General features: G+C 46.8%; 1 protein-coding gene across 3 annotated transcripts in view; it reads left to right on the top strand.

Annotated features, from left to right (window-relative positions):
- The first annotated feature begins 430 nt into the window (after positions 1–430).
- Positions 431–24,521, top strand: part of LOC126215306 (constitutive coactivator of peroxisome proliferator-activated receptor gamma-like) — a 40,654-nt gene continuing 16,563 nt past the window's right edge. For all 3 annotated transcript variants that reach the window (XR_007542121.1, XR_007542120.1, XM_049941988.1), the window contains exon 1: positions 431–550. The gene's annotated coding sequence lies outside the window, so the exon portion shown is untranslated. The remainder of the gene's footprint in view (positions 551–24,521) is intronic.

Here is a 24,521-nt window from a genome sequence, read left to right as displayed (position 1 = left end):
TTGCTCTTGCTGAAAGAGAAAGACACCGTCCCCCGTATACTATCTGCAGTTGCGTCAGCCTTAGCTGATACGTTGGGTTCCACGTAACCGAGCAGCCCGGAAGCTAGCCGGGGAACCACTGAGCAGTGCTGCCAACCTCTGATGATGCTGTCCCTGCGTGCTACACATCCTCAGAACGGTGCAACTTTTTTCTGTCATAGGCATCAGTGCTTTACAACGCCGAAACAACTTCGACAACAGTTCTTCTCCGCAAAGTACTCAAGACATTTTGCTCAGTGGCAATCATGCAACCGGAGCGATTTACTTACCTATCCTAGATAACACGACAAATACGAGTTATCTACTGACAAAGCAGATAGTAGGCAGATATATAACTGCACGATACGCCTCGAATCGGCTGTTTGGTGTTATGTTAAGAGGTACGTCAGTACAGAAGAGGAATTGCGGACGGAGTCAGTGACCATCTTTAACTGCAGCTGAGACAAATAGCGTGCTGTGGACTAGTGTCGAAGCGGGCTGTTGCCACTTTTTAAGACCAACCAAGAAACTCGTAAGTACCGCTAAGGTTACATATTTATGCCTAGTTAGATAAACATAAATGCAACATCTACCACGTTTTCGTCACTCATTTACCGAGCATTCCTGTCTCTTGCTATTTGGCAGAGTGAAGGAAAAAACTAGTAGCCAACATTTGCAAGTGATTCCGAAGTGCCGGCCGGGATGGCCGAGCGGTTATAGGCGCTACAGTCTCGAACCGGGCGACCGCTACGGTCACAGGTTCGAATCCTGCCTCGGTCATGGATGTGTGTGATGTCCTTCGGTTAGTTAGGTTTAAATAGTTGTAAGTTCTAGGGGACTGATGACCTCAGAAGTTAAGTCCCATAGTACTCAGAGCCATTTGAACCATTTGATTCCGAAGTACTATAATCTGTAATTAAGTTTCTGTGTAATTTTCGCAGCTTTCTCGATCTCTGTGTTGACCAAAGTTTAATGTTATGAAGTGTCTTCCAGCTGGCTTACAAGGGGAGGCCGCCAATTGTGAAATTCAGATTCGATTCATACTGCGCATAATAAAAGCTCATGGCCAGAGGTGTAATGTGGCAAAGCACCAAGATGCACTTCTCAGCCGCTGTCGAGAAAATCGACAGTTAAAAAAAACAGTTGCGATGAAATACTCTCTACGATTTACAATTTCCTACAGCGTCGTGGCGCAGCGGTAGCTCGGGTTCGTAATCCGAAGGTCGCCGGATCGAATCTCGCGCCATGCAACCTTTTTTATTTAGAATTTGTTTTTTGTAATATATATATATATATATATATATATATATATATATATATATATATATATATATATATATATATCGTGGGGTCTCTACTCTAATTCGAACGTTTGACTTACACTATACGTATTCGTTTCGGAATATCATTTCTACGTCTTCTGTTAACTACACGTGTAAACATTACGAAGACAATTAATAACATTTGTGTAATACAACTTTGTTTGCGGAAAACATAATCATGTTCGAAGTCGCTAGTTTTTCCACGACAAATGACTTTCAACAACTTATTATATGCATAATTGTTGCAACTGATTGCCGGGAATTTTTTATATATATATTTGAATTACAAAAAACAAATACTAAAAAAAAGTTCCATGGTGCGAGATTCGATCCGGCGACGTTCTGATTACGAAACCGAGCATTTACCGCTGTGCCACGACGCTGTAGGAAATTGTAAATCGTAGAGAGTATTTCACCGCAACGGTTTCTTTTAACTGTCGATTTTCTCGACGATGGCTGAGAAGTGCATCTTGTTGCTTTGTCACATTATACCTCTGGCCATGAGCTTTTATTATGCGCAGTATGAATCGAATCTGAATTTCACAGTTGGCGGCCTCCCCTTGTTAGATATAGCCATTCTGTGTTATATTAATATAATGTGACCATACTTTGTTTCATACTTCGATCAGTACTTTAGGTAGTCCGTATTTAAGGTCCCACGCCTCCTCGTAACTATTTATTCGTCCTAGTCGAAATCTGAACTGCTTTCTGACCTGAAGGTGTGTACAGAACCTCCACTTTCCCAGGCGTTCGGTGTTGTGTACGTCTGTATGACTAATGACTACTCAGCAATACATATTCAAGTGTTTGGAAAATGCTTCATAGATCCAGTTTCAAGACTAACCATCGATAGGTCCACTCCCCAGTACCACTTGGGAAAAACGGAAATCTAACTCTTCACTTGCCTAATTTTATTACGAACGTCGCTTGTTCATACGTGAATGAGCGTCAACAAACTATTTTAACAACGATAATGACTGCCGCTGAAGAAATGAATTAAAGTTTGTACCACGATCGGCATTCGAACCTGTGTGTTCTCACTCACTACGCAGAAATGCTGACCATTACACCAGCGCATCTCTACAGTGAACACTACTGCGGCCGGCCGAAGTGGCCGTGCGGTTAAAGGCGCTGCAGTCTGGAACCGCAAGACCGCTACGGTCGCAGGTTCGAATCCTGCCTCGGGCATGGATGTTTGTGATGTCCTTAGGTTAGTTAGGTTTAACTAGTTCTAAGTTCTAGGGGACTAATGACCTCAGAAGTTGAGTCCCATAGTGCTCAGAGCCATTTGAACCAACACTACTGCACGAACCATCCAAGACAGGTGCCCTCCGCAACACACGCTTCAATTCATTCACTCCTGGAAATTGAAATAAGAACACCGTGAATTCATTGTCCCAGGAAGGGGAAACTTTATTGACACATTCCTGGGGTCAGATACATCACATGATCACACTGACAGAACCACAGGCACATAGACACAGGCAACAGAGCATGCACAATGTCGGCACTAGTACAGTGTATATCTACCTTTCGCAGCAATGCAGGCTGCTATTCTCCCATGGAGACGATCGTAGAGATGCTGGATGTAGTCCTGTGGAACGGCTTGCCATGCCATTTCCACCTGGCGCCTCAGTTGGACCAGCGTTCGTGCTGGACGTGCAGGCCGCGTGAGACGACGCTTCATCCAGTCCCAAACATGCTCAATGGGGGACAGATCCGGAGATCTTGCTGGCCAGGGTAGTTGACTTACACCTTCTAGAGCACGTTGGGTGGCACGGGATACATGCGGACGTTCATTGTCCTGTTGGAACAGCAAGTTCCCTTGCCGGTCTAGGAATGGTAGAACGATGGGTTCGATGACGGTTTGGATGTACCGTGCACTATTCAGTATCCCCTCGACGATCACCAGTGGTGTACGCCCAGTGTAGGAGATCGCTCCCCACACCATGATGCCGGGTGTTGGCCCTGTGTGCCTCGGTCGTATGCAGTCCTGATTGTGGCGCTCACCTGCACGGCGCCAAATACGCATACGACCATCATTGGCACCAAGGCAGAAGCGACTCTCATCGCTGAAGACGACACGTCTCCATTCGTCCCGCCATTCACGCCTGTCGCGACACCACTGGAGGCGGGCTGCACGATGTTGGGGCGTGAGCGGAAGACGGCCTAACGGTGTGCGGGACCGTAGCCCAGCTTCATGGAGACGGTTGCGAATGGTCCTCGCCGATACCCCAGGAGCAACAGTGTCCCTAATTTGCTGGGAAGTGGCGGTGCGGTCCCCTACGGCACTGCGTAGGATCCTACGGTCTTGGCGTGCATCCGTGCGTCGCTGCGGTCCGGTCCCAGGTCGACGGGCACGTGCACCTTCCGCCGACCACTGGCGACAACATCGATGTACTGTAGAGACCTCACGCCCCACGTGTTGAGCAATTCGGCGGTACGTCCACCCGGCCTCCCGCATGCCCACTATACGCCCTCGCTCAAAGTCCGTCAACTGCACATACGGTTCACGTCCACGCTGTCATGGTATGCTACCAGTGTTAAAGACTGCGATGGAGCTCCGTATGCCACGGCAAACTGGCTGACACTGACGGCGGCGGTGCACAAATGCTGCGCAGCTAGCGCCATTCGACGGCCAACACCGCGGTTCCTGGTGTGTCCGCTGTGCCGTGCGTGTGATCATTGCTTGTACAGCCCTCTCGCAGTGTCCGGAGCAAGTATGGTGGGTCTGACACACCGGTGTCAATGTGTTCTTTTTTCCATTTCCAGGAGTGTATCTTTAGCTTATTTTGCCCCTGCATTCTCACTAATGTTAGGACTCTACGGCACTGGAGTAGCACCCAAGCGTTGGACGTTGTGGGGAAATCCTGTACCACAGAAGGGCGCAACGAAAACTGCCTTTGTATTAGTGACTTATCATGTCCGTAAAACTCACTCTGCTCTTCCGCGATAGTTCAAAGTGAACTGCCTTTCTTTGAATTTATTCGATGTCCTGCGTTAATCCAGTTCCACATAAAAGGATGGACAAGTGTAGTGTAGGCACTCTCTTCAGTAGGCTCGTTGCATCTTTTAAGACTTTTGCGAAAGAACGCAGTGTTTTGTTCGCCTTCCCCATAATATTACCTATAAAATTAGCGCTAACAGAGGGCGCTGATTATATGCAGCACTATGTTTTCTTTCATTTGTGGCTCCGTTAGCGATTTGTTTTATGGATGTTTAGTATTACCCGGTGCACTATCAACGGTGTCTAATATTTATGTCATTATCTAGAATATATACGAAGACAATAACTTGTTCTATAAAGAACAGTTACTGTTGATGACCGTGCAGCTTTTTCCTGGAATAAATTATGACTAACTGAAAACCTCAGCTGCCGACAGGTGTTGTTGATATACCTCGATGTGGGCAGCTGAAAATGTGTGCCCCGACCGGGACTCGAACCCGGGATCTCCTGCTTACACTCCTGGAAATGGAAAAAAGAACACATTGACACCGGTGTGTCAGACCCACCATACTTGCTCCGGACACTGCGAGAGGGCTGTACAAGCAATGATCACACGCACGGCACAGCGGACACACCAGGAACCGCGGTGTTGGCCGTCGAATGGCGCTAGCTGCGCAGCATTTGTGCACCGCCGCCGTCAGTGTCAGCTAGTTTGCCGTGGCATACGGAGCTCCATCGCAGTCTTTAACACTGGTAGCATGCCGCGACAGCTTGGACGTGAACCGTATGTGCAGTTGACGGACTTTGAGCGAGGGCGTATAGGGGGCATGCGGGAGGCCGGGTGGACGTACCGCCGAATTGCTCAACACGTGGGGCGTGAGGTCTCCACAGTACATCGATGTTGTCGCCAGTGGTCGGCGGAAGGTGCACGTGCCCGTCGACCTGGGACCGGACCGCAGCGACGCACGGATGCACGCCAAGACCGTAGGATCCTACGCAGTGCCGTAGGGGACCGCACCGCCACTTCCCAGCAAATTAGGGACACTGTTGCTCCTGGGGTATCGGCGAGGACCATTCGCAACCGTCTCCGTGAAGCTGGGCTACGGTCCCGCACACCGTTAGGCCGTCTTCCGCTCACGCCCCAACATCGTGCAGCCCCCCTCCAGTGGTGTCGCGACAGGCGTGAATGGAGGGACGAATGGAGACGTGTCGTCTTCAGCGATGAGAGTCGCTTCTGCCTTGGTGCCAATGATGGTCGTATGCGTGTTTGGCGCCGTGCAGGTGAGCGCCACAATCAGGACTGCATACGACCGAGGCACACAGGGCCAACACCCGGCTTCATGGTGTGGGGAGCGATCTCCTACACTGGCCGTACACCACTGGTGATCGTCGAGGGGACACTGAATAGTGCACGGTACATCCAAACCGTCATCGAACCCATCGTTCTACCATTCCTAGACCGGCAAGGGAACTTGCTGTTCCAACAGGACAATGCACGTCCGCATGTATCCCGTGCCACCCAACGTGCTCTAGAAGGTGTAAGTCAACTACCCTGGCCAGCAAGATCTCCGGATCTGTCCCCCATTGAGCATGTTTGGGACTGGATGAAGCGTCGTCTCACGCGGTCTGCACGTCCAGCACGAACGCTGGTCCAACTGAGGCGCTAGGTGGAAATGGCATGGCAAGCCGTTCCACAGGACTACATCCAGCATCTCTACGATCGTCTCCATGGGAGAATAGCAGCCTGCATTGCTGCGAAAGGTGGATATACACTGTACTAGTGCCGACATTGTGCATGCTCTGTTGCCTGTGTCTATGTGCCTGTGGTTCTGTCAGTGTGATCATGTGATGTATCTGACCCCAGGAATGTGTCAATAAAGTTTCCCCTTCCTGGGACAATGAATTCACGGTGTTCTTATTTCAATTTCCAGGAGTGTACATGGCAGACGCTCTATCCATCTTTTTTTTTTTTTTTCTTGCGCTGATATGAAACTTCCTGGCAGATCAAAACCGTGCGCCCGACCGAGACCCGAACTCGGGACCCCCGCCCTTCGCGGGCAAGTGCTCTACCAACTTTTTTTTTTTTTTGGCAAGTTCTCTACCATCTTTTTTTTTGGGAGTGAGGAGTTTTTATGTATTTATTTATTTATTTTATATGAAGGAAGGTAGGAGAAACAGAAAACTTTATTATTCACAAAATAAACATAGTACGTCCTGACACATGATAACTGTCCGGGAAGGAACCTCGCTGCCGTCGTACCATGCAGCATGAAATAACAACAAAACCGAAGTGGGGCCACCTCCGGCACCTAAAGAAAAGTATTTATGGATATGAAAACAAAATTTGAAGTACATTCATTTGCGAACTGTTCAAGTCTGTGTTTTTCGTAGGTCGCATACTCGCATAGTGTTCTTAGTCGATCACATTACTTGGTCGGTTTCACAACGAAAGCACCGCAGCTCATCTTTGCGCACCCGGCACACCCCAAGCATATGGCGGGTCCGCAAAAACCGTTACTAGGAAATTGGCATACCAGTCCTTGTACTTTTGTAGCCGTAATAGTTTTACGTGTCCATCTTGCAAGTATTGCCAGTAATCCAGGACGTTCAGTAAGTTCGTACGTGTGTCTCTATAGATGTAATGGACCGTCATACCTGTGATCCACGCCACTGCGTTCGTCTTATGACGCGGAAAATACGTTTCCTCTGGAAAAAAGACTATGTCAGAACAGTCTGCTGTATAGATAGTGCGCCGCATGAACGCTATTATCTTTCTTGCGAGAGTCCAGACAGCCAATGCCTCTCTGCAGACCAGCCGATGGTCGTCCGTATCCGGCACGCCGCATTGGTGACACAAGGGCGAATCTGCCAAATGTATTGCGTACTTTTTATCATTTGTAGGGTATTTTCGGTTGACGACAATGTACCATGTTGACCTGACTGATGTAGGTAGGTGGGGGTGGTGGACCGTGCGCCACACCACGTGCCAATTAACAGCTGGATGTTTGCGTTCCACCCTATTCCGGGCGATCTGTCGAAGAAGCAGATGGTACACGTCCTTCGATGTCGACTGTCGGGTCGTCGGTAAACGCTCTCCAACGTAACTGTGTTCCACGATGAACGTGCGCACATAGGTTAACGGGGGCGATATATAGCCGACACTGACTGGAGGAAGATGCGATGTTGGTAGGAGTTCTTCGATGATCGTCCCCGTAAGCGAGTGATTCCTGTTGCGCCACCGTTTGAGCATAGTATTAATATACATGGCACGCGCCTTCTCGTGCACGTTCACTAAACCAACGCCCCCCTCTCGCGCTGGGAGGGTAAGCGTGTTGTACTGTACCTTAAAGAGTTGTCCCAGGCACACATAGTACCCAAAAGCCGCCTGAATCCTCATAGCCATCGTGCGCGTCAAGGGGAGAAGGTGTGTCAGGTGGCACATCATCCATCTGAGCCACCGAGGACACAGATGAATAGCGCGACTGCAGGGACTTATCCCTTGCACGCTTCCCGTGAGACTCACATTCCCAACTGTCCACAATTCTACATATGTAATGTACCTTATAGACATTTGCCCACCCACTCATTACTCGCGCACTCTTTGGCGATTCCCGTAAGAGTTTGGGCAACCTGTGCGCATTCGCACAGACGATGATCAATGGCTGGGTAGCCTTTAACTATATAAACGAAGACAGTAACTTGTTCTCGAAAGAACAGGTACAATTCATATGTAAAATTGTGGACAGTTGGGAATGTGAGTCTCACGGGAAGCGTGCAAGGGATAAGTCCCTGCAGTCGCGCTTTTCATCCGTGTCCTCGGTAGCTCAGACGGATAGAGCGTCTGCCATGTAAGCAGGAGAACCCGCGTTCGAGTCTCGGTCGGGGCACACATTTTCAGCTGTCCATATCGAGGTATATCAACAACACCTGTCGACAGCTGAGGTTTTCAGTTAGTCATCATTATCTAGAATATTGGCACTAGAGCACATGTCAACCGCTGTGTCTTAACTCCTTCTCTTTTTAACAATATTACTTTTTTCGTGTTCTTCTTTTTATTGTTTTTTATTACCGTAATGCCTTTTATTCGTTATAAGCTTATTACAGACTTCAACTATTGTATCCCCCTTTATTTTCGCTGTTTCAATTAATTATTGAAAACTAGTGTATGGCGACATTAGCGACATCTGGTCAACTTACAACACAAACATCTTGTGGCTACTGTACGGCAGCTTGTTTTAAACATTAGTACTACTGACAACACGACTCGTGCATGTGATGTTATCTATATGTATTCGACGATGCTGGTGCTGATTCCGCATTTAACATTTGACGATGCCACTATGGCTGCAGTACATTGAGACTGTTTTTACGAAACAGGTATGCCTCTGCATATTTAAAGCGCACAAATGTAAATACTTCCCCCATGAACCATGGACCTTGCCGTTGGTGGGGAGGCTTGCGTGCCTCAGCGATACAGATGGCCGTACCGTAGGTGCAACCACAACGGAGGGGTATCTGTTAAGAGGCCAGACAAACATGTGGTTCCTGAAGAGGGGCAGCAGCCTTTTCAGTAGTTGCAGGGGCAATAGTCTGGATGATTGACTGATCTGGCCTTGTAACATTAACCAAAACGGCCTTGCTGTGCTGGTACTGCGAACGGCTGAAAGCAAGGGGAAACTACAGCCGTAATTTTTCCCGAGGACATGCAGCTTTACTGTATGATTAAATGATGATGGCGTCCTCTTGGGTAAAATATTCCGGAGGTAAAATAGTCCCCCATTCGGATCTCCGGGCGGGGACTACTCAAGAGGACGTCGTTATCAGGAGAAAGAAAACTGGCATTCTACGGATCGGAGCGTGGAATGTCAGATCCCTTAATCGGGCAGGTAGGTTAGAAAATTTAAAAAGGGAAATGGATAGGTTAAAGTTAGATATAGTGGGAATTAGTGAAGTTCGGTGGCAGGAGGAACAAGACTTTTGGTCAGGTGATTACAGGGTTATAAATACAAAATCAAATAGGGGTAATGCAGGAGTAGGTTTAATAATGAATAAAAAAATAGGAGTGCGGGTTAGCTACTACAAACAGCATAGTGAACGCATTATTGTGGCCAAGATAGACACAAAGCCCATGCCTACTACAGTAGTAAAAGTTTATATGCCAACTAGCTCTGCAGATGATGAAGAAATTGATGAAATGTATGACAAGATAAAAGAAATTATTCAGGTAGTGAAGGGAGACGAAAATTTAATAGTCATGGGTGACTGGAATTCGTCAGTAGGAAAAGGGAGAGAAGGAAACATAATAGGTGAATATGGATTGGGGGGAAGAAATGAAAGAGGAAGCCGCCTTGTAGAATTTTGCACAGAGCATAACTTAATCATAGCTAACACTTGGTTCAAGAATCATAAAAGAAGGTTGTATACCTGGAAGAATCCTGGAGATACTAATAGGTATCAGATAGATTATATAATGGTAAGACAGAGATTTAGGAACCAGGTTTTAAATTGTAAGACATTTCCAGGGGCAGATGTGGATTCTGACCACAATCTATTGGTTATGAACTGCAGATTGAAACTGAAGAAACTGCAAAAAGGTGGGAAGTTAAGGAGATGGGTCCTGGATAAACTGAAAGAACCAGAGGTTGTAGAGAGTTTCAGGGAGAGCATAAGGGAACAATTGACAGGAATGGGGGAAAGAAATACAGTAGAAGAAGAATGGGTAGCTCTGAGGGATGAAGTAGTGAAGGCAGCAGAGGATCAAGTAGGTAAAAAGACGAGGGCTAATAGAAATCCTTGGGTAACAGAAGAAATATTGAATTTAATTGATGAAAGGAGAAAATATAAAAATGCAGTAAATGAAGCAGGCAAAAAGGAATACAAACGTCTCAAAAATGAGATCGACAGGAAGTGCAAAATGGCTAAGCAGGGATGGCTAGAGGACAAATGTAAGGATGTAGAGGCTTGTCTCACTAGTGGTAAGATAGATACTGCCTACAGGAAAATTAAAGAGACCTTTGGAGAGAAGAGAACCACTTGTATGAATATCAAGAGCTCAGATGGCAACCCAGTTCTAAGCAAAGAAGGGAAGGCAGAAAGGTGGAAGGAGTATATAGAGGGTTTATACAAGGGCGATGTACTTGAAGATAGTATTATGGAAATGGAAGAGGATGTAGATGAAGATGAAATGGGAGATAAGATACTGCGTGAAGAGTTTGACAGAGCACTGAAAGACCTGAGTCGAAACAAGGCCCCGGGAGTAGACAACATTCCATTAGAACTACTGATGGCCTTGGGAGAGCCAGTCATGACAAAACTCTACCATCTGGTGAGCAAGATGTATGAGACAGGCGAAATACCCACAGACTTCAAGAAGAATATAATAATTCCAATACCAAAGAAAGCAGGTGTTGACAGATGTGAAAATTACCGAACTATCAGTTTAATAAGTCACAGCTGCAAAATACTAACGCGAATTCTATACAGACGAATGGAAAAACTGGTAGAAGCGGACCTCGGGGAAGATCAGTTTGGATTCCGTAGAAATGTTGGAACACGTGAGGCAATACTAACCTTACGACTTATCTTAGAAGAAAGATTAAGAAAAGGCAAACCTACGTTTCTAGCATTTGTAGACTTAGAGAAAGCTTTTGACAACGTTAACTGGAATACTCTCTTTCAAGTTCTGAAGGTGGCAGGGGTAAAATACAGGGAGCGAAAGGCTATTTACAATTTGTACAGAAACCAGATGGCAGTTATAAGAGTCGAGGGGTATGAAAGGGAAGCAGTGGTTGGGAAAGGAGTGAGACAGGGTTGTAGCCTCTCCCCGATGTTATTCAATCTGTATATTGAGCAAGCAGTAAAGGAAACAAAAGAAAAATTCGGAGTAGGTATTAAAATTCATGGAGAAGAAGTAAAAACTTTGTGGTTCGCCGATGACATTGTAATTCTGTCAGAGACAGCAAAGGACTTGGAAAAGCAGTTGAACGGAATGGACAGTGTCTTGAAAGGAGGATATAAGATGAACATCAACAAAAGCAAAACGAGGATAATGGAATGTAGTCAAATTAAATCGGGTGATGCTGAGGGGATTAGATTAGGAAATGAGACACTTAAAGTAGTAAAGGAGTTTTGCTATTTAGGGAGTAAAATAACTGATGATGGTCGAAGTAGAGAGGATATAAAATGTAGACTGGCAATGGCAAGGAAATCATTTCTAAAGAAGAGAAATTTGTTAACATCGAGTATAGATTTAAGTGTCAGGAAGTCGTTTCTGAAAGTATTTGTATGGAGTGTAGCCATGTATGGAAGTGAAACATGGACGATAACAAATTTGGACAAGAAGAGAATAGAAGCTTTCGAAATGTGGTGCTACAGAAGAATGCTGAAGATAAGGTGGGTAGATCACGTAACTAATGAGGAGGTATTGAATAGGATTGGGGAGAAGAGAAGTTTGTGGCACAACTTGACTAGAAGAAGGGATCGGTTGGTAGGACATGTTTTGAGGCATCAAGGGATCACAAATTTAGCATTGGAGGGCAGCGTGGAGGGTAAAAATCGTAGAGGGAGACCAAGAGATCAATACACTAAGCAGATTCAGAAGGATGTAGGTTGCAGTAGGTACTGGGAGATGAAGAAGCTTGGACAGGATAGAGTAGCATGGAGAGCTGCATCAAACCAGTCTCAGGACTGAAGACCACAACAACAACAACAAATGTAAATATTGTCAGTACTCTTTTTCTTTATGGTCTGTGTATTGTTCTTAAGCTTTATACAGTTTGCGAGTGTATTTATGTTTTTTTTTTCATTTTTGCTGCCGATCTGATAATGGTCATTAATGACCGAAACAGGTAATCTGTTAACAAAAAGTTTGTGACCACAGACGTAAGTTAAAGGAAACCTATAAAATAGTTCCAGTTTATGTTGTTTGTAACAGTAATCCCCAGGTTATTACCTGATCCGAGAACCTTTAAGTTCGTGTGCTTTATTACATAGCTAAAAATGTTCATATGTGTGTGAAATCTTATGGGACTTAACTGCTAAGGTTCAAAAAATGGTTCAAATGGCTCTGAGCACTGTGCGACTTACCTTCTGAGGTCATCAGACGCCTAGAACTTAGAACTAATTAAACCTAACTAACCTAAGGACATCACACACATCCATGCCCGAGGCAGGATTCGAACCTGCGACGGTAGCGGTCGCTCGGCTCCAGACTGTAGCGCCTAGAACCGCACGGCCACTCCGGCCAGTAACTGATAAGGTCATCAGTCCCTAAGCTTACACACTTCTTAACTTAAATTCTACATCTACATCTACATCCATCCTACGCAAGGCACCTGACGGTGTGTGGCGGAGGGTACCCTGAGTACCTCTATCGGTTCTCCCTTCTATTCCAGTCTCGTATTATTCGTGGAAAAAAGGATTGTCGGTATGCTTCTGTGTGGGCTCTAATCTCTCTGATTTTATCCTCATGGTCTCTTCGTGAGATATACGTAGGAGGGAGTAATATACTGCTTGACTCTTCGGTGAAGGTATGTTCTCGAAACTTTAACAAAAGCCCGTACCGAGCTACTGAGCGTCTCTCCTGCAGAGTCTTCCACTGGAGTTTATCTATCATCTCCGTAACGCTTTCGCGATTACTAAATGATCCTTTAACGAAGCGCGCTGCTCTCCGTTGGATCTTCGCTATCTCTTCTATCAACCCTATCTGGTACGGATCCCACACTGCTGAGCAGTATTCAAGCAGTGGGCGAACAAGCGTACTGTAACCTACTTCCTTTGTTTTCGGATTGCATTTCCTTAGGATTCTTCCAACGAATCTCAGTCTGGCACCTGCTTTACCGACGATCAACTTTATATGATCATTCCATTTTAAATCACTCCTAATGCGTACTCCCAGATAATTTATGGAATTAACTGCTTCCAGTTGCTGACCTGCTATTTTGTAGCTAAATGATAAGGGATCTATCTTTCTATGTATTCGCAGCACATTACACTTGTCTACATTGAGATTGAATTGCCATTCCCTGCACCATGCGTCAATTCGCTGCAGATCCTCCTGCATTTCAGTACAATTTTCCATTGTTACAACCTCTCGGTACACCACAGCATCATCTGCAAAAAGCCTCAGTGAACTTCCGATGTCATCCACAAGGTCATTTATGTATATTGTGAATAGCAACGGTCCTACGACACTCCCCTGCGGCACACCTGAAATCACTCTTACGTCGGAAGACTTCTGTCCGTTGAGAATGACATGCTGCGTTCTGTTATCTAGGAACTCGTCAATCCAATAACACAATTGGTCTGATAGTCCATATGCTCATACTTTGTTCATTAAACGACTGTGGGGAACTGTATCGAATGCCTTGCGGAAGTCAAGAAACACGGCATATACCTGGGTACCCATGTCTATGGCCCTCTGAGTCTCGTGGACGAATAGCGCGAGCTGCGTTTCACACGACCGTCTTTTTCGAAACCCATGCTGATTCCTACAGAGTAGATGACTGGTCTCCAGAAAAGTCATTATACTCGAACATAACACGTGTTTCAAAATTCTACAACTGACCGTCGTTAGAAATATGGGTCTATAGTTCTGCACATCTGTTCGACGTCCCATTCTTGAAAACGGGGATGACCTGTGCCCTTTTTCCAATCCTTTGGAACGCTACGCTCTTCTAGAGACCTACGGTACACCGCTGCAAGAAGGGGGGCAAGTTCCTTCACGTACTCTGTGTAAAATGGAACTGGTATCCCATCAGGTCCAGCGGCCTTTCCTCTTTTGAGCGTTAATTGTTTTTGTATCCCTCTGTCGTCTATTTCGATATCTACCATTTTGTCATCTGTGCGACAATCTAGAGAAGGAACTACAGTGCAGTCTTCCTCTGTGAAACAGCTTTGGAAAACACATTTAGTATTTCGGCCTTTAGTCTGTCATCCTCTGCTCCGATGCGTAGAACGCCAGTTTTATTTCTCCAGATCACGGCGGCCTTCTCAGTAGTCCCGGGCCGGAGATCCGAATGGGGGGACTATTTTAATTCCAGAATATTTTATCTAAGACATGCCATCTGCATTTAACCATACTGTAGATCTGCATGCAATCGAGAAAAATTACAGCTGTAGTTTCTCCTTGCTTTCAGTCGCAGTACCAGCACAGCAAAGCCGTTTTGGTTGATGTTACAAGGACAGATCTGCCAATCTTTCAGACAATTACCCCTGTAACTACTGAAAAGGCTGCTGCCCCTCTTCAGGAACCACACGTTTGTCTGGCCTCTCAACAGATACCCCTCCTTTGTGGTTGTACCTACGGTACGGCCATCTGTATCGCTGAGGCACGCAAGCCTCCCCACCAACGGCAAGTCCATGGTTCATGGCGGGGGGGATCTGACAAGGGAACCTCCCCATCGCACCCCCCTCAGATTTAGTTATAAGTTGGCACAGTGGATAGGCCTCGAAAAACTGAACACAGATCAATCGAGAAAACAGGAAGAAGTTGTGTGGAACTATGAAAAAAATTAGTAAAATATACAAACTGAGTAGTCCATGTGCAAGATTGGTAACATCAAGGATAGTGCGATTGCAGGAGCGCCGTGGTCCCGTGGTTAGCGTAACTGCGGACCGAGAGGTCCTAGGTTCTAGTCTTCTCTCACCTGAAAATTTTGCTTTCTTTATTTTCGCAAAGTTGTGATCTGTTCGTTCGTTCATTGACGTCTCTGTTCACTGTAATAAGTTTAGTGTCTGTGTTTTGCGACCGCACCGCAAAACCGTGCCATTGGTAAACGAAAGGACGTGCCTCTCCAATGGGAACCGAAAACATTTGATCGCAAGGTCATAGATCAACCGATTCCTCCACAGGAAAACACATCTGATATATTCTATACGACAATGGTGACGGCATGTGCGTCACATGACAGGAATATGTTGACGACCCACCTACCTAACTTGTACACTTAGCGAATGGGTAAAAAGATTCTTCTACCTTGCCCGATTTAGGTCTTCTTGTGGATGTGATAATTACTCCCAAAAAAGTGATGAAAACATAAGAGTTTGTCACATAAACTGAAAATAAAAAATTAAACTTTTCATTCGAGGGAAGACTTGAACCTAGGACCTCTCGTTCCGCAGCTGCTCACGCTAACCACGGGACCACGGCGCTCTTTGAATCCCACAGTCCTTGATGTTGCCTATCTTCGCATAGACTACTCAGTTTTTATATTTTACTAATTTTTTTCGTAGTTCCACACAACTTATTCCTGTTTTCTCGATTGATCTGTGTTCAGTTTTTCAAGGGCTATCGACTGTGCCAACTTGTAACTAAATCTGAGGGGGGGTGCGATGGGTAGGTTCCCTTGGGAGTTATACATTGGAAAATATCGATAAATGAACGTCACACATTTGGTGCGCTGGATCCTGTTGTGGCACCCAATCAGTTTAACTGACAACTATACCGACGCAATTTATCACGGAATTGGCACTCTGTGAACCATCTATTGTCTGCCTCTCACTCCACCTCTTACGTCATACATTGGCCAGTACAGTCGCAACTAAATCAAGAAGTGAATCTTTGGGTATGATTTTATGAATCCAGTAGCCATAAATGCCAGACAGCTAAAGAAGCCATTGAAGTCTCCCGTCCATATAGAAGGTGGTCCACTTAATCGTTTCTATTGTTGTTCCAGAGACATTTGCGCTGAAACGCCTAAGTGAATCGCGCTGTATACGGCCGAACCGAAATCTAGGGACAACATTTCGTAAGTTGTTCAGGAATATCTTTTGAGTATTGTGGTGCCAGTTTCCCATCATCCCTGTTGGTGTCTTGCAAGATACAAACTGGGCTCTGAGGTAAAGATAAAACAACAAAAATCCGCTCCACCTGAATTTGCATGAGACTGACAGCTCCTGTGAGCCCAACTGCTTAGTAACATTGTACACGATGACAATGCTGATTACTTTAGTGACAATTAATGATTAAAATAGGCTCAAGTAGCGGCGATATGTTGTCGGTGTACCTGTATTAACAATACCTAGTGTTGTGGATTGGCAGGAGCCAACCCACGGGGTTTGGAGGAAGCCGAAAGGCACGCGTTTAAGCTCACGCAGGCTGGCGTGAGGTCTCGAACAGGACAAGGTAGTCCGACTAGAAAAAAAGGATGTAACTGGTGGAATACTTAACTTTAATCCATTAATGTTGAACGTAGCTCTTGTCAGTACATTCTTTACAATATCAATAGCAACTGATAACGGCGCCTTGCTAGGTCGTAGCAAATGACGTAGCTGAAGGCTATGCTAACTATCGTTACTGAAACAACTGGGGCGAGTGCTAGGAAATCTCTCTAGACCTGCCGTGTGGCGGCGCTCGGTCTGCAATCACTGATAGTGGTGACACGCGGGTCCGACGTATACTAACAGACCGCGGCCGATTTAAAGGCTACCACCTAGCATGTGTGGTGTCTGGCGGTGACACCACACCTAGCAGAGAATGGGACAGAATTCTTAGCGCTTACGTAACATTCGTGATCCAGGGAAATTATACGTTAATTTTCGTGTAAATACTTACATATTTTGAGGAAGGCACATTAATCCGAGAACATGGAGCCTAAGTGAATAAAGAAATTTTACCACATAGATAAGTTTAGAGAGAGGATGTACACCATGGAAAAGCTGATTATTCTAGTAATAATTAATGATTGAAATGATATTAAAATAGGCCCACATAACGGGGATATGGTATCGATATAACGACGTTGACAGTCCCTAGTATGACATGAGAAAGAATTCCAAGCGCTTAATTAACATTCGTGATCCACGGAAATTACACATTTATTTTCTATGAAAATATTCACTAATGCTCAGGAAGCGACGTTAAATCGATAATGTGGAGTGTAATTGAATAAAGGAATAGTATCACATTCAAACGCTTATACACAGTAATTACTACAATATAAGAGTTGCAAGACTATACTGGTAACGTGTGAATAAATGGATAATACCACATCCCATTCAAACCACAAACCGAAAATTACCATAGGTGGTCCGTTCATCCGTACTCACCTCCTTTTTTTTTCCCCTTTATTGAATTTCAACTCCCCCCCCCCCCCCGAAGGGGGCGGGCTGGCAGCAGCTTAGTATGCCGCTCTTCAGCCGACAGATTTTGTGACAAAGATCAAGAGAACAAATAATAACAAAACAGGCGATAAAATCGCAGACTTAGAGAGTAACAAGGCGAAAAGAAATCGTGGAACTTAAAACAACAACAGAGGGATGATGATGCTAATAAAAATACATACGAAGCAGACAGGGAAAACAATAGACAATTAAAAAACACGGCGACAGTCTGGATTCTGTTCGCAAAAGACATAAAATTCACACCTAGCGACAGCATGGTTTCTGTTTGCAACACGAGAAAGACAAACAACACTGAATAGTCACTGGAACACTGCACTAAAAAGTTGTCAAATGTGACACCACAGTCGAGAGCAGGTGGGGGGAAACTGGACAGAAGATGGGAAAACAAAAAAAAGGGGGAAAGGAGAGTAAAAGCGAAGGGGGGAACCGGGAAAGGAGCTGATGGAGGATGAGGACCCAGAAGAGGGGTGGGGGGCAGACGCGACAGGGAGTGGGGTAGGCAGAGGAGGGGAATACAAAAGGACTGGGGGGGGGGAGAAGGGAGGTAGGGAGAGGTTTAGTGGGGAGAAAACAGGACGGAAGGGGGGGGGAAGAGGGAGCCCAGGGAAAGGACAGAGGAAAGGAGGGGGAGTGAGGATCAGAGTTGATAGGAAGGATAAATGGAGGGAGAGAGGGCATCATCCGGGAGGGGGAGTTGACGGAAGCCACCTTGGGAAAGGAGATGGAGGGTGTAGAGATGGAGGGTAGGGGGGACACAACGGTGAAGACGTGGCAGGGGCAGGGATGGGAGAGGAGAGGAGCAACCAGGGGGTGAGGGGGTTTCCGTACTCACATGAATTCTGTGTTAATATGACTTCACGATCCGTCTGCAGATCTGAGAAGAATATTGTCATTTATTACTCGGGGAAAGCCCACGTACTACCATCATTAGTTACTGGTTACATGAGGCTATCCAACTCTTCCAACATTGCGAGGGTGATCCATTGATAGTGACTGGGTCAAATATCTCACGAAATAAGCGTCAAACGAAAAAACTACAGAGAACGAAACTCGTCTAGCTTGAAGGGGGAAACCAGATGGCGCTATGGTTGGCCCGCTAGACGGCGCTGCCATAGGTCAAACGGATATCAACGGCTTTTTTTAAAAATAGGAACCAGCATTTTTTATTACATATTCGTGTTGTACGTAAAGAAATATGAATGTTTTAGATGGACCACTTTATTCGCTTTGTGATGGATGGCGCTGTAACATTCACAAACGTATAAGTACGTGGTATCACGTAACATTCCGCCAGTGCGGACGGTATTTGCATCGTGATACATTACCCGTGTTACAATGGACCGTTTACCAATTGCGGAAAAAGTCGATATTTTGTTGATGTATGGCTATTGTGATCCAAAGGCGTGTGCTATGTATGCTGCTCGGTATCCTGGACGACATCATCCAAGTGTCGGGACGGTTCGCGGGATAGTCACATTATTTAAGGAAACAGGAAGTGTTCAGCCACATGTGAAACGTCAACAACGACCTGCAACAAATGATAATGCCCAATTGAGTGTTTTAACTGCCGTCGCGGCTAATCCGCAGATCAGTAGCAGACAAATTGCGCGACAATCGGGAATCTCAAAACGTCGGTGTTGAGAATGCTACATCAACATCGAGTGCACAGGTACCATATATCTACGCACCAGGAATTGCATGGCAACGACTTTGAACGTCGTGTACAGTTCTGCCACTGGGAAAAAGAGAAATTGCGCGACGATGACAGATTTTTTGCACGCATTCTATTTAGCGACGAAGAGTCATTCACCAACAGCGGTAACGTAAACCGACGTAATATGCACTGTTTGGCAACGGAAAATCCACTATGGCTGCGACAAGTGGAACATCAGCGACCTTGGCGGGTTAAAGTATTGTGCATCATTATGGGAGGAAGGATAATGGGCCCAGATTTTAGCGATGGCAATCGAAATCGTGCAATGTATGCTGATTTTCTACGTTATGTTCTACCGATGTTACTGCAAGATGTTTCACTGCATGATAGAATGGCGATGTACTTCCAACATGATGGATGGCCGGCACGTAGCTCGCGTGCGGTTGAAGCGGTATTGAATAGCACATTTCATGACAGGTGGATTGGTCGTCGAAGCACCATACCGTGGCCCGCACGTTCACCGGGTCTGACGTCCCCAGATTTCTTTCCGTGGGGCAAGTTGAAGGATATTTGCTATCGTGATCCACCGACAACGCCTGACAACATGCGCCAGCGCGTTGTCAATGGATGTGCGAACGTTACGGAAGGCGAACTACTCGCTGTTGAGAGGAATGTCGTTACACGTATTGCCAAATGCATTGAGATTGACGGACATCATTTTGAGCATTTATTGCATTAATGTGGTATTTACAGGTAATCACGCTGTAACATCATGCGTTCTCAGAAATGTTTTTTAATTTAAAAAACCTAGCTCTTACCAACTGTTCGTTTAAAATTGTGAGCCTTATGTTTGTGACTATTACAACGCCATCTCTCACAAAGCGAAAAAAGTGGTCCAACTAAAACATTCATATTTCTTTATGTACTACACGGATATGATATAAAAAAATTGGGTTTCCTATTTAAAAAAAACGCAGCTGATATCCGTTTGACCTATGGCAGCGCCATCTAGCGGGCCAACCATAGCGCCATCTGGTTTGCCACTTCAAGCTAGACGAGTTTCGTTCTTTGTAGTTTTTTCGTTTGACGCTTATTTCGTGAGATATTTGGCCCGGACACAATCCTATGCTCAACAGGCGTAGCACACTGAACAGAAGGGTGTCGAGGTCCATGTACATGACACTCATCCGACCCCTGATGACGTACGCAGCTCCTGTCTGGGGATACGCTGCGCCTACACGCCTGCGCCGTCTGAAGCTCGTACAAAACAAAGTACTCAAAATCATAAGCAATGCTCCACGATACACACGCATCGCGGACCTTCACCGGGAATACCGACTTGAGACTCTCACGGAGGTAATCCACAAACTCACCACAAGACTATACAGAAACTCCAGACATTCGCAGAACCCGTTTATTCTGAATCTGGGGAATTACGACCACAACCATAGATGGAAACATAAAAGACCAAAAGACATACTTGCAAGGCCATAACATCTATGGCCAAGCATACGCAAACATAACGGCACAGGCGAGCCCCTGTTAATCAGACGCCATTACTGGATATCCAGCTGAAATACACTGCGGAATAACTGGCACCACGCAGGGAAGCCGTACCGTACACTGCATGCAGACAAGCTCCACACATCCCCCACACAGTGAGATGATCTATGGCCGATCTCCCACTACTGTATAACGATCTTGATTGTTCCAAGAATGTAGCAGCTGCAGCAACTGGGACACATCGCCATCGCTTGTCACGGTAATGATGCATGGTACCTATACTAACAAATCCAACCTTGCATGAGCTATCGCAGCTAGTAAGCCACTACTGCTCTTACTACCCATCCCACTGTCGCAGAGGTTTTTTTCCCACGGCACGAGCCCTGGCACTTTCTTCCCTCTGCTCTTCAAATCGCTACCCTCGTTTCGTCCACTATCTATCACCTGATGGACCGTGCTAATGCGTAGCCTTACCCAGACCCACGGACAACATCACAGCCCAGCATCCTGTGATCCACTTACTAGATAACTAACATGTTTACGGAGGTGACAGCTGAACTTTTGGTTTGGTCACCACGTTGGTGCGGGCGTGGAGGGGCCCCATCTCTTTTTACCAGATCCGGGACGCGCAGTCTCGCTGGCGCAGCGCCGCGTGCTGTGACGTAGCGGAGGAATGTCCTTACTTCGGCCGCGCGTGGCTGGCGGCGCCCGGTTGGCCGGCCGGCTCGGCGGCGGACAGCAGGTGGCTCCGGGTTCGAGTCCCGGTGCTGTCGACACGAGAGGCGTTCTCGTAGTGCAGGGTGTACTCTATCCCACCCCGTCCTCTTCCCTGCTCCTCCTGGTGGCTCGTCCGCGGTGGACGGGCGGAACGGGCTGCAGTCCCCCAGCGTCGTCGGCTCACCCGGTTGTGACGACGGATGCACAGGGCCCAGGCCCCGCACGATCTCGACGACGGCTCACTGATGTGGTCAGCATCGGCGGCGAGCGAGTCTGCCGCGATGTCTGCTAATCCTGGGTTGACGATTGACGGCGGCAGCAGAGAGGACCAGAGCTGGTACTGTCCCCTCACGTCTGCTGCTAGATGGGCCGCCCGTACTGTAACATCTCCTCAATAACATGTCGATCACCGAGCCGAGCGCTATGCAGCGACCCAGTACACATCTCACTGCAAGTCTAACTGCGAGTGCCTTGTTGCCATCAAAGCTGGCGTATTTAAAGGAAGCACGAGCGACGTCCTGACGTCATGCTCGTTTGTACACGGTTATTACAAATGATTGAAGCGATTTCACAGCTCTACACTAACTTTATTATTTGAGATATTTTCACAATGCTTTGCACACACATACAAAAACTCAAAAAGTTTTTTTAGGCATTCACAAATGTTCGATATGTGCCCCTTTAGTGATTCGGCAGACATCAAGCCGATAATCAAGTTCCTCCCACACTCGGCGCAGCATGTCCCCATCAATGAGTTCGAAAGCATCGTTGATGCGAGCACGCAGTTCTGGCACGTTTCTCGGTAGAGGAGGTTTAAACACTGAATCTTTCACATAACCCCACAGATAGAAATCGCATGGGGTTAAGTCGGGAGAGCGTGGAGGCCATGACGTGAATTGCTGATCATGATCTCCACCACGACCGATCCATCGGTTTTCCAATCTCCTGTTTAAGAAATGCCGAACATCATGATGGAAGTGCGGTGGAGCACCATCCTGTTGAAAGATGAAGTCGGCGCCGTCGGTCTCCAGTTGTGGCATGAGCCAATTTTCCAGCATGTCCGGATACACGTGTCCTGTAACGTTTTTTTCGCAGAAGAAAAAGGGGCCGTAAACTTTAAACCGTGAGATTGCACAAAACACGTTAACTTTTGGTGAACTGCGAATTTGCTGCACGAATGCGTGAGAATTCTCTACCGCCCAGATTTGCACATTGTGTCTGTTCACTTCACCATTAAGAAAAAATGTTGCTTCATCACTGAAAACAAGTTTCGCACTGAACGCATCCTCTTCCATGAGCTGTTGCAACCGCGCCGAAAATTCAAAGCGTTTGACTTTGTCATCGGGTGTCAGGGCTTGTAGCAATTGTAAACGGTAAGGCTTCTGCTTTAGCCTTTTCCGTACGATTTTCCAAACCGTCGGCTGTGGTACGTTTAGCTCCCTGCTTGCTTTATTCGTCGACTTCCGCGGGCTACGCGTGAAACTTGCCCGCACGCGTTCAACCGTTTCTTCGCTCACTGCAGGCCGACCCGTTGATTTCCCCTTACGGAGGCATCCAGAAGCTTTAAACTGCGCATACCATCGCCGAATGGAGTTAGCAGTTGGTGGATCTTTGTTGAACTTCGTCCTGAAGTGTCGTTGCACTGTTATGACTGACTGATGTGAGTGCATTTCAAGCACGGCATACGCTTTTTCGGCTCCAGTCGCCATTTTGTCTCACTGCGCTCTCGAGCGCTCTGGCGGCAGAAACCTGAAGTGCTGCTTCAGCCGAACAAAACTTTATGATTTTTTCTACGTATCTGTAGTGTGTCGTAACCATATGTCAATGAATGGAGCTACAGTGAATTTATGAAATCGCTTCAATCATTGGTAATAGCCCTGTAATGACCGCATTCGTTCCACTGATACTACTGATTCATCTGCCGTACTCGCCCCTTAGGTATTCTTGCGACAGAGTTACGTGTTGTTGGGGCAGACTTACGCGAAGTTGTGAAATGCAGTACAGCTGATGCTATACCTCTGTCTTGCACTCTACAGAAGTCTCCGTCTAACACAAACCCGCGTGCTAAGCAATTCTCTCTCGCCTGTTGTGTGTAACCCGGCCATTGCCCCTGCGTGACGACACACTCCATACATGTGCAATCCTCTTACATCTTGGCTAACTTACTGCCTCTGGCTCTCGGCATAGGCACCGAAACTTTGACAATATTCCACGTTTCCAACTCTTTACTATTCCGCGCCACTACAGAGGAAAGGGAGTTACACACTGCACACGAACGGATTTCATCACGGAGGACTGTTACCCAAGAACGCGTCCTGAGTCATACCAGTGTGTGGCGGATTTTACATCGGAAAATACACTCCTGGAAATTGAAATAAGAACACCGTGAATTCATTGTCCCAGGAAGGGGAAACTTTATTGACACATTCCTGGGGTCAGATACATCACATGATCACATTGACAGAACCACAGGCACATAGACACAGGCAACAGAGCATGCACAATGTCGGCACTAGTACAGTGTATATCCACCTTTCGCAGCAATGCAGGCTGCTATTCTCCCATGGAGACGATCGTAGAGATGCTGGATGTAGTCCTATGGAACGGCTTGCCATGCCATTTCCACCTGGCGCCTCAGTTGGACCAGCGTTCGTGCTGGACGTGCAGACCGCGTGAGACGACGCTTCATCCAGTCCCAAACATGCTCAATGGGGGACAGATCCGGAGATCTTGCTGGCCAGGGTAGTTGACTTACACCTTCTAGAGCACGTTGGGTGGCACGGGATACATGCGGACGTGCATTGTCCTGTTGGAAGTTCCCTTGCCGGTCTAGGAATGGTAGAACGATGGGTTCGATGACGGTTTGGATGTACCGTGCACTATTCAGTGTCCCCTCGACGATCACCAGTGGTGTACGGCCAGTGTAGGAGATCGCTCCCCACACCATGATGCCGGGTGTTGACCCTGTGTGCCTCGGTCGTATGCAGTCCTGATTGTGGCGCTCACCTGCACGGCGCCAAACACGCATACGATCATCATTGGCACCAAGGCAGAAGCGACTCTCATCGCTGAAGACGACACGTCTCCATTCGTCCCTCCATTCACGCCTGTCGCGACACCACTGGAGGCGGGCTGCACGATGTTGGGGCGTGAGCGGAAGATGGTCTAACGGTGTGCGGGACCGTAGCCCAGCTTCATGGAGACGGTTGCGAATGGTCCTCGCCGATACCCCAGGAGC

Source organism: Schistocerca nitens, chromosome 12 (genome assembly GCF_023898315.1).
Source record: "Schistocerca nitens isolate TAMUIC-IGC-003100 chromosome 12, iqSchNite1.1, whole genome shotgun sequence".
In the NCBI taxonomy this organism is placed as follows: domain Eukaryota; kingdom Metazoa; phylum Arthropoda; class Insecta; order Orthoptera; family Acrididae; genus Schistocerca; species Schistocerca nitens.
Note: the sequence above shows the minus strand (reverse complement) of the source record. Positions and strands in the feature narration are given on the sequence as shown.